Raw genomic sequence first — 12,076 nt, forward strand, 5'->3', positions numbered from 1 at the left:
GAGATGGGGTCTCACTGTGTTGCCCAGGCTGAGTTTGAACTCCTGGACTAAAGAGATCCTCCCACATCACCCTCCCAAAGTGCTGGGATTACAGGCATGAGCTACCATGCCTGGCCCCTCAATTTTTTTTTTAAATTAAAGATATGGGGTCTCTTATCCAGGCTGGAGTGCAGTGGTGTAATCACAGCTCACAGTGACCTTGAACTTTCAGGCTCAAGCAATCTTCCCACCCCAGCCTCCTGAGTAACTAGGACTACAGGCCCGCCCCATCACACAGCTAATATTTAAAATTTAAATTTTTAAAAAATTTTAATTTTTATTTAATTTTTATAAAAGGATTTTATAAAAACGAGATTTATTCTTTATCTAATTTTATTTTTTGAGACAGGATCTCAGTCTCTTACCCAGGCTGGAGTGCAGTTGCGTGGCGCATCACCGCGCCCGGCTAATTTAAAAAACAATTTTTTTTTTTCTATTTTCTTTTTCTTTTTTCTTTCTTTTTTTTTTTTGAGACGGAGTCTGGCTCTGTCGCGCAGTGGCCGGATCTCAGCTCACTGCAAGCTCCGCCTCCCGGGTTTACGCCATTCTCCTGCCTCAGCCTCCCGAGTAATTGAGACTACAGGCGCCCGCCACCTCGCCCGGCTAGTTTTTTGTATTTTTTAGTAGAGACGGGGTTTCACCGTGTTAGCCAGGATAGTCTCGATCTCCTGACCTCGTGATCCGCCCGTCTCGGCCTCCCAAAGTGCTGGGATTACAGGGTTGAGCCACCGCGCCCGGCCAATTTTTAAAAATTTTTAAGAGATAGCCTCTGGGTATATTACCGAGGCTGGTTTCGAATTCTTGGCCTTAAGAGATCCTTCCCCCTTAGGCCCCCAAACTGCTGAGATTACAGGTGTGAGCACCCTACCAGCCTGGCCAGGCATTCAAAATTTATCATGCCCAGAGGGACCTGAGTATGAGACCTCAGTCAGCACCATCCCCATGTACACTAGCAATTGTTTAAAGGCACTTTGTTCTTTTCTGTCCTGTACAAGCATCACCCTTTATCTTCGTGTTCCTAGAATTCGTGATAGAAAGAACAACGTATAGCCAATGGATAGGTTGTTATTTTAACGTAAATTCTTGCCATACAATTTAGCAAGGGCCTCTTTTCTTTTTTCCTTTAAAAATTCACTTGTAGCCGGGTGCAGTCGCCCACGCCTGTAATTCCAGTACTTTGGGAGGAAGAGGTGGAAGGATCAATCCCTTTAAGCCAAGAGTTGGAGCTTCCTGGCCAACCAAATAACTCACTTGAAACTGCAGCTAAGATCATGTATTAAATTAAAGGTAACTTGAATTGATGCTCCCAGGTTGCATTCCTGAGACTTGGCCCAAATAAATTCTCTACTTATATTAATTTTGTCTCAGTTTTTCCCTTAGGTTGACAGTTATTTCTAAAGTTGTACAAATGGGTTTACCTTGAGTATTAAAATAAGGTGTGAGAAAGGCAACTGAAACCAGAGGCTCCCATCACAGTCTCGTAGCCTTCGGAGGCTTCCAAAGGATCAGCATTAACTCCAATATTTAGCAGTAGTGCAGCTCTTCAAGATTCATAAAGTGTTAAATCTGTTGCCTGGAATTCCAGAAAGAGGGGGAGGAAGCGCCCAGTGTGAACTGTGTTCAACTTAAACCTAAAGGTAAAAGCGACCAGCCTAAGATCAGGAGCGCAAGGAAGAAGCTTGAAGCCATGCGCTCTCAAGGAGGCATTTCCCGCTCCAGGGCTACCCAGGACCGCGGGCCAAGCGGCCAGCCGCAACGGCCCTCGTCACGCAGGCGATCAGCTGGGCTCCCGCGCCACGTGGCACTGGGGGGGCGTCCACCGAGCGCCAGGGAGAAGGAGTCAGAGCCCGACCTCAATCCCTCCTGGGTCCTCATGGGACTTGTAGTTTTCCTTGCGGACATGACAGGGCACGAACTCCTCGGCTTTTGCCCGGTAAATAGCATCTTTTCCGTACGAGTCATTCAAATAATAGACGCAGCCTAGGTAACTTCAAGAGAAGATGGGAAGGGGAAGGGGAAAAGCAAGGAAGGCAAACCTAAAGACTACGCGGGGCAGAGAAAGGGTTCGCACTCAGTACGCATGCGCACACCAGGCGCGGCAGGTGGGCGGACACAAAAAGGCGACGCCGAGAGCGGCGTTGTCCCGGAAATGCCTTCCCTCCTCCCGGGTCTGCGTGGACGCGGCCTCCTTACCTCATTTGTCCTCGCCCCTCCCCGTCCCTCTACGCGTTGTGGTTCCCGGCTGGTGCTTCCTGTTTGCAACCGCGGCAGTGAGTATGTCTGTGACGGACCCCGAACCACCCGCGGCCTGGGACGCCTGCCTACCCTACGTCTTTCGCGCCGGGCTGTGGAACTAGCGCGTGCCCCCTCGCCGGCCTCGACGTCTCCCGTCCGCCCCTCACTCGTGGCAGGGCGCAGCTCCCGGTTCCTCAGTTGCGCGCCTACCCACGCGGCCGGGATGCGGGTCTGGGGGTCCGCGTCTCCCTGGCCCTCCAAGGGCTAAGGCCGTGATTCTGGAGCGGCTGGGCGTCCAGGGCCTCGGTGGGGGTGGCGTGTCTGCCGTTTTTACTTCCCCACAAGACCCCCAGTCTTGTAGGGAGGCCAGTCAGTGAAGCGCAGAGGTCTCGGCGCGCCGACAGGGAATCCAGTCTTTGAGGACCGAGTAGTCCCGGGCCACCTCCCGCCTCTGCTGTCAGAAGCAGCAGCTGCAGCCGTGGAATCCAAGATTTCGGGAGCTGTGTCCCTCTCCTCATGTAAAACAAGTAGACTTGGACTGTGTTTACTAAGGCGCCCTTTATCCCTTCCATCCTGTGAGCGGACAGTTGCCTTCAACTTTCGGGAAGAGCTGCCGGTTCGGTGGAAAAGCTGTGGCTGGGAATCAGGAGGCCTGTGTTCTAGCCGTGGCTCCCCCACGAACTCGCTGGCGACTCCCAAAAGCTCTTATTGAGGCTGAATTTAAGATTATTTCAGATTACATTGTTGAATTAGGGGCTCCATTAGGGCCTTTTTCGCTCAGTAAGTTTATCTGAGCCCGTTTCTCCAACTATAAAACGAGAGCGTTCAGTTTGATGACTTTTCAGGTCCCCTCAGAAGCTCTTGACTTTGTGGTTTTCTTTTTCTTTTTAAACTTTTATCTAAGACCGTTAGAGAAGTGACTTCGTGTTTTGAATAGTTAGGCTGTCGCATACAAAGACTTTTAAATGGATTGTGCGTATATTTAGGAAAGCATTTTGCTTTGGAGACAGTTTAGCATTGCTGCTTTCAAGGGAATCTGAGGATGAGGAATAAACTCAGGAAGGATCGCAAGTGAGGATTATATTAGTATGTTAGGTATCAGGGTAAGAGACTGCATGACCGAAGGAAAAGGGCTAAGGGAAAGGTGAAGGAAATGTTTCCGGATAGGATTAATTCTCATGAAAATCATGTCTATATCCCAAGAAGAGCTGGGACTTACGTGACTAAATTTAGCTTATTTTTTTCCTCCCGAAATACTGTGTTCTGTCTTTTGTGACCTTTGTTTCACACATTTGGATTCTCCACCCCAATCTCAGATTTGATTCAGAGTGGCCGTCGCATTTGAAAAATGGACATTTTAACCGCTTAGTCAGTTGTGTTTCACCTGTCACTATGAGGACAGCTTATTAAGAGTAAGAAAGAAATTTTACGTTGAAAGTATATTCATCACATTCCAGTGAAATTTGGACTGAAAATGAGGCTGTGGTTTTGATTTAAATCGGCCCGAAAGGAATGCCTATGTCATCAAGAAGGAACATCTAGGGAGGCTAAAGGTGCTTTGGAAGTAAGCAAAAGGTCAGAATGACCAGTAGGAAGACTGGGAGAGCAGAAGGATTGATTAAAGATTGTATGAAGTGGGGCGGGGCACGGTGGTTCATGCCTGTAAATCCCAGCACTTTGGGACGCCGAGGCGGGGGTATCACCTGAGGTCAGGAGTTCCAGACCATCCTGACCAAAATCGAGAAACCCTGTCTCTACTAAAAATACAAAAATTAGCCGGACATGGTGGCACACGCCTGTAATCCCAGTTACTTGGGAGGCTGAGGCAGGAGAATCACTGGAACCCGAGAGGCAGAGGTTGCGGTGTGCCGAGATCGCGCCATTGCACTCCAGCCTGGGCAACAAGAGCGAAACTCCGTCCCCCCAAAAAAAGTAAATTCTGAAAGCTTAAATAAGCCTTAAGATGTCTAGTTTAAAACAATTCGGTCAATGAACACTGCTCCCTCTTTTGAATGGGAAGAGCCTTTGCAGTTATTCTATAACTGTTTTATATTTGTTAAGCTATTTTAATTCTTAGATAAGTTTCATTTCCATTTCCATTATATTTTAGGATCTTATATAAGAAACATTTTTTCTGGTCATGGGATTGATAAAGTCTTTGAGTACTAACTTGGGAGATTCTTGGATGATAAACTGACAAATGTGTGTTTTCCTTCCAACTAAAATGTCTCATTCATAGTTTTTAAACTCTCCTGGGAGGTAAAATGGATATTTGTGAAGTAAACTTAGGTGTTAGAACCAATGCAAATATTGGAATGAAGGAAGACTTTTTTTTTTATTTGAAATTACTTATTTGAAAATTGTATTTAAAAATGTTAGTGAACAGTTGGTTGAGAATCACAGAAATGTGAATCACTTCTAGCTGTGTTCTTAACCGGCCGCATGACCTTGGATAGGCTTCCTGTCTCTTTGTACTTCAGTTTCCTGTGGGTAGATTGAGGAGTTTGTATGAGATAATCTGATTTTGTTATCTAGTTAGTATACTTGGGAGTCACGTACAGGGATCAAAAAGCTGAGAAAGCCTTCTGAGTCAAGAGTTTGTGTGTGTGTATGTAAAAAACATATATATTGTCCTCTGAGAATACTCTTTTTTAAACAAGTAAATTAAATTCATTTGAATGTAATTAAAGCGGTAACATAAACCAAAACAGCCTCAGGCTGACCTTAACCCTGGCATATATAAGCTACCTAAATAAGAGAGCACGTTATGCCCAGCACAATTTTCAAGTACAGAAGGTACAAAATCCTCTTAAAGGCCATAGGGGCTAAACTGTTAAATTCATTTTTCTACATTTCAGGGAAAGAGATAAATCCTTCGACCCAAGGAATTCAGTTTTTATTATGGTTCTGTAGTTTATTTTTGGCATACATTCACAGGTGTGCCTATGGCTCTATTCTTAATCCCTTTCCTTTGGGATGGCTCCAAGAGTAGTACAAATTTGTAACTCTGTAATTTAGCTCTTTAATTTTTTTCTGTGCTGCACTGGAATTATGTTTTATCTTAAGTTCACACTGGATCCTCAGGATGAATCCAGTGAGGATTTTGAAAGAAGCATAATTCCTTTGACTTCTTTTAGAATTAATTTACCTATTAAATAAAAAGGAAAGGATTCATCTTTTATTTGAATTCCTCTGAGGCTAACAATTCAATATAAACTGATAAATGCTATGAGCATTATTCAGACAGCCACATTCAATTTGTGTGATAATAACAGCATAGCCACCTGAAGGACAGTACAACAAGGGCACAGGCATATGATACCATTTAGAAGAAAAGCATTACAGGTTGGTTTATTTATTTCTGGAAAACAAACAAAAAACTCTAGCAAGAATGTAGTACCTTTTTGGCCCTTGTCCATTTTCTTGGGATTAAGGTGGTTCTATTAATAGAACTACCATCGCAATACCCTGACAGTTTGGGCAGAAATTTGAGTGGCTAAGAAAACAACTATTTTTAATTTTATGTATATAGCTACAAGTGGAAAAAAGAATAAATTGGCATTGTTATTGCTGTCTGAGCTGTCCTTGATTTTTGGACACACACTTATTTTTCAAGAGCTCTCTTTTTAATCAGTAGTCCGTCAGTACCTAATGTAAACATCTACTGTGTAGATACAAGAATTTCTAAGACTTTGGAATAGTTGAAAGACAGCAGAGAAATTTATCCTATCATAATTTCTGTATTTTAAGCACATACTAGATTTATGAGGGCTGAAGAACAAATGCCTGGTGTTATATTTCATTTATGAATTCAATAGATACTTATAGATGGTCCCCAAAATACCAGTTACTCTGCTTGGCTTTGGTGATTCATTGTTTAGCAGAGTGTATATAGTTCCTGCCCCTCCTGGGGTTTGTGGTCTGTGCTTCTGGGAGATTTACATTGAATAAATAATTAGAAATGTGATGAGTGTTGTGAAATGTGAAGTGCTATGGAAGCCTATAAAAGGGGCATTTAATTTAATCTGGTGGGAAGTGATTTTGAGCCGAGTTTAAAAGATGAAGACTGAGAAGGATTTAATATGCTCACAGTACTAAGTGTTTCACTTTATGCATTTATTCCCAAAGTTGGGAGTTTTCTCTCAATTTTTGGTCTTTATTATGTTTGTATTTTATACACATTTTTATAACTAGCACAGGAGTAAACAGGTTTATCAGTTTGGTTTTTCTTTTTTTTTTTTTTAATGGGGTCTTGCTCTGTCACCCAGGCTGGAGTGCAGTGGTGTGATCATAGCTTACTGTCAACTTTGAACACTTGGGTTCAAGCTATCCTCCCTCAGCCTCCCAAGGTGGGAGGTACAGGTGAGTACTCATCCACCTCTGACATTGGCCCTGTGTTCTCATTCAACCAATTCTGTTGGTACTGCCTGTTGACTACAAGATTTGCTTACCCAGGTGTTAGACAGCAAACATGGGGAATGCCTGGCACACAGAATATATGGAATTAGTGTTAGGATTTTAGTAACTTCACAGTTGGAAAGAGGAAAATATGAAGAGCTATTCGTATAGGGTAGATTATAGGAGAGAATGCAAATTTTGAAAGCTACATCATCAAGGATTAAAATTTTGCTGCTAGCTTTGTCTCTATAATAATGTGGTCATGTAATCTTAATGCTTATTCCTTCAAAAAGTTCATTCTTTTCATTTTCCTCCCTTTGTGCCTAATGCTCAGTCTCTTGCACTAGTTTCTGAAGTGATCTTCTTTTATATCTGCCCTGTATGCTGTTGTTAAAACTGGTATTGAAATGCTCTTTTATTCATGGTACCTTATTGCTCCAAAATTTTTAATGGCATCCTGCTTCCCCAAGAAACAATGGCATTGAATGTAGATCATACTTGGAGCCCCTGGGATTGGCAAATTTTTTTTTTAAGAAACCAGATAGAAAATATTTTAGGTTTTTAAGTCATATGATATCTTAACTACTCAACTCTGCCCTTGTGGGAAAGTAGCCTTCGATAATACCTATAGAAATGGGGGTGGCTGTTCTCAATAAAACCCTACTTACAAAAACAGGTGGCTGGCTCAGACTGTAGTTTGCTAACCCTGAGAACTTGACAGCAAAAAGAAGAGATAAATAGTAGTTAGAACATACAGCAGATCAAATAATTTTTTTTCCATATAGGTTAGATCTAATAATGTTTTTAGGTAGAAAGGAAGAAACTTGTGACTAAACCTGTTTGATGTTTTTGGTGGGGGGCCAGGTTAGAGATAGGATCAGGTATATATGTTGTTGAATTATTTCTCAAAGGGAAGAGAGACAACAGTAATTGCAAAATCATCAAATATTTATAGAGGTATAGAGGTAGAGGAGAAAGAATAAATTCAGATGCACTGAGGTAGATGAGAGTACCTATGAGGATTTGTTTGATTTCCTTAGGAAAATGAAAACAGAAGTAGGAGAGGGCAGAGGATAATTGGAAGCTTAGAATGGGGAAAGGATGTTTTAGTACTGTGGGGAATACTTTCAGGCAGTAGTTACCAGTATTTTGAAGATGACAACTTGTTTAACCTCGAAACAATTTGTGGACCACCCCATGACTGTAGTTACATTTTTAGTATTCATCAATGGAGAATATGCATATTAAAATAAAGCTACTACTCAGTTCTCTCTTAGATGACTTTGTATTTTATTAACCACAACATTGACTGCACATTTGAAAAATGTTAATACATGTATGTGAGAGATAGTCTTTATGTAATGCATTGCCCTGGGTACCCACTGAGATAACTAATTTAACAGCTTCCCAGGAGGCTGAAAGCTCGTAAGTTAGAAATCATTGCATTCTAATGAATCAACAATAAGAGAATAAAGGATTGCTTAGAAGTAGTATTCTGTCAAAATTAAAATGAACTTATAATGAACACTTTGAAGGATTCTATAACTTTTTATCCAATAGTACTTGGCAGCTTTGAGCAAGATGACAGAAACAAAATGATCTAGGGTTAGGCATAACATTATATAGAAGGTCAGAATAAACATTTAGCTTATTCTTTCTTTAAATTACCTTTTCCTGAGATCACACCCTGTTTCATTAATCACTTCTCTATGGTGATCAAATTGGCATCTCCTTTTCTTAACCATTTTGTTGATTTCATGTTCCCCTTTTACACCTTACTGAATATTTTCATTTGGGTATCTTACTGTTTCACATTTAACCTACTGAAAAGAAAGCTTCTTATCGTTCCTTTGAAACGAGCTGTCTGCTGATTTCTGCTTGGAGTAGAGAATCTACAGAGATGCTGAAGTTGATGGGAGAATGTGGATAGACTGGGAAAAACATGAATTAGGTGTGGGATTCATTGAAGAAGTTGAACAATGTCATGACTGGTAAATGATGGTGATGAGAAAGTAGAGAAAACCTACTGTTTGCTCCTACCATTTGTTTTTTTAATTTTAGCCAAATAAAATCAAATTTTGCATTTTTGAAAATTAACTTGACTTTTGTACACTCTTACAAATATTCAAATACATGTTCTCTATTTTATTTCCTTAATCGAATAATGTTGTAATCCTATTTCTTTCTAATTAATAAGCAATATATTCAGTACCGATGCCCATTTAAGTGTGCTGTTACTCTGTAATCATTATTATTCCTTTCACAAATAGATCTGGGCATAGGAACCAATCAGAAACAATCGCTTCAGCAACCAAGACCATTGTTCACCATGGAGGAACCCATGGATACGTATCCTCTGAGCCTCTATCTGCAATACCATTCACTGGGCAGCAGTCTTTTGAGCCAAGTGGCAAATTTGGACAGTATCCATCTGATGCAGATGAACTACATTCAGGCACTGGGGAGGTGGAGGACACAGAACAGCTAAATCAATGTTTGATCCAACACTTCCATCTCATTAAGACAAGTTTGACTTTTCTTTGGTTTTTATTTCATGGAATACATGAGAATCTCTTAACTGTTGGAGTTTCCAAGGAGTCATACCCCGTGACTTCATTTGGTGGAAAGAACAAAATTAAAATGCTGTATGGCCAAAACCACAAAGGGAAGGATCTGCAATTTACATCCTTGCAGCTACTATCTGTACTGTACTGTTGTGATCTACTGATTGGCATTGGCATAGTAGTAGGGGTCAAGTGACAGAATCCGTGCCAACAGTTTCCAGGTTCAGAAGCAATTCAAGACCCTAATGGTAGCTCTCCAGCAACCAACACGTGGTGATTGTGCCAACTTGTTGCTCAGTTATAATGCAGGGCCAGTGATTGATTGGCTTAAGTCAAGACCCTGGCTGAGATCATTTGTCTTTGGTCTAATAGAATTTGAGTCTAGTAGAATTCGAGTCTCCAGGGAAAGAGCTACTTGACCAAATTAAACCAGTTGCAGGTAGGGCGCAAATGACAGCATATTATACCATCAAGATGTTCTTAGAGCAGTGTATGGATAGATCTATTGTACTGCCATCAGTTGTGACTGATACTGTTGTATTCAAGGAGAAAGAGAAACTTGTTTAGAAAACTTGTTTAGAAAACTTGTTTCAAAAAAACTTTGAAAGTTTTTTGAGTATGGGGGTGCCCTGCGTCACCCCATTATGGTTGAACTTTGTCCTTCAAAATTACCAAACTTGGCAGCAGTGGCAAATTATTGGGCTAAAAGACTTAATCAGACATATTCTGAGTTCAAGGCTCCTAATATAATACCTGGTGCGGACATTATACTTCCACTCATTCAGATGGTTGCACCCTGCCAGGCATCCAGTAGAACAGGGACTGGGAATATGGACACTTGAACATTAAACATTCTGAAGAATTTTGGAATGACAGGTTACAAGTGAACGTAATCAGTTCCCCATATTTAAAAAAAAAAAAAGATTTGGGGATAGATTGGGCTCACATAATAATCTTTAGAGAGATTTTTTCATTTTTGTGAAAGTACAGAAATTCTCAACTGCTTATGACATGCTGATTGTTAAACAGCATCCATAGCTATTTTATGTTGTTTCCCTGACCCCACCCCCCCAAAAAAAATTTATGGCACATTGAAAACAGCAGTATGATGTAAGAGAAGAGATCAGAAACTCCTTGAGGGTGGGTCTTTTCCATACTCATAAACCTACTTACGATATTTGGAGTAATTTGTTGACACTTATATTAATATTCCCTCCTATCCCATTAATTGCCAAATCATCAAACATTTATTGAGCATCTACTCTGTGTAGGGTGTAAGCAGTACTGGGGACTTACAGTGATAAAAGACATAGTTTTAGCTGTAAGTGATGTACTGTTTCACTGAAGAGACAGAATATAAGAAGCCAAGTAAATTATGGAATTCCCTTCTTTATTTTTTATTTTTTTCTTTTGGCAGTGTAGTCTTGCTTTTTAAATAGAGCAAGGCTAGTCTGGAACTCCTGGGCTCTTGTGGTCCTCCCGCCTTAGCCTTCAGAGTAGCTGGGACTACAGGTGTGAACACAGCTTGGAAATCTCTTAACCATGGGAGTTAAGTCTCAAAATTCTGGTGATACAAGTGGTTGAAACTTAAAACTTTATTTAAAAAATAGGATTTGTGAATTTTAGATAGTTCATAAGTCTGCGAAAGACTGTATAAATACATATTTTACATTTACTATTATTTGTAGTAAATTTGAGTATAGCATTATCTCTTTATCTGTGGAAACTTCAAACTCTCCGCTATTACTTTTAATTTCAGTGAGACATTATTAAATATAAGTGGGCTTACACATTTGTTTTGCTTATCTGACAAATAATATACAACTCGGAGGCGTTTTTTTCTTTTCTATTCTTCCTCTAAATGTTTAGCACTTCTCTGATTTTGTGATCTGAAGTTATTGGTTAGCTTCCTTAGGCTCCATTGAGACTGTATATATGTGACACTTAACAGTCTAGCCTTCGTTGGTACATATAGATATATGATGGTGGCTTTGCCTGTAGTAAATTCATGCCAAAACATACACTTTCAGTGCCTGTTACATATGACTTTCAGCTCTTTCTACTGAGGGATGTAGGAATTTATTTCTAAGGTCTGAGCCTCTTTTCGTGTACTTCCTTTACTCTTTCCTCAGCCTTTTTAATAAAAACTATGGATGTTCTATCATTTGTTTTCCTTTTTGATTCCCTTTTATTATCCCCAGTAGCAGTGACTTGTAATTCTCGTATGTTAGAAAGGCAGATCTCCTGATTGAAGAAAAGATCCACTCAAGGAAGTCAGCATGTTTAATAATTTTTGAGGGGGATCTCAGATTTGGGAAGGATTGTTATATAAGACAACCAAATGATGACATGAGACAATAAATGCTATAGGAATTATGGAGGAAAAATCAGCTACTTATTTTATTGGTTAAGGAAGAGATATTATTAGTTGTAGAAGTAATTACTAACTCTTCTACAGTTTTTATTGTGGAAATCAAAAATATATATACGAAAATAAAATGTTATATAATTGACTTCAGTGTCCCATAAGCCAGCTTCAGCAGTTACTAAATTCTGACCAATCTTTAAACACATGCACACGTGTCCCTCAGTATCTGTAAGGCATTGGTTCTAGGACCACTCATGGCTACCAGCGTCTATGGATGCTCAAGTCCCTGATACAAAATGGTGGAATATTTGCATGTAACCTGTGTACATCCCGTATTATTTAAATCATCTCTAGATCACTTGTAATACGTAAAACAATGTAAATGCCATGTAAATACTGTATTATTTAAGGAATAATGACAAGAAAAATGTTCATGTTCAGTATGGCTGCAATTTTTTTTGTGTGTGGAATA

The sequence above is a fragment of the Chlorocebus sabaeus genome, chromosome 12, assembly GCF_047675955.1.
Source record: "Chlorocebus sabaeus isolate Y175 chromosome 12, mChlSab1.0.hap1, whole genome shotgun sequence".
Taxonomy (NCBI): Eukaryota; Metazoa; Chordata; class Mammalia; order Primates; family Cercopithecidae; genus Chlorocebus; species Chlorocebus sabaeus.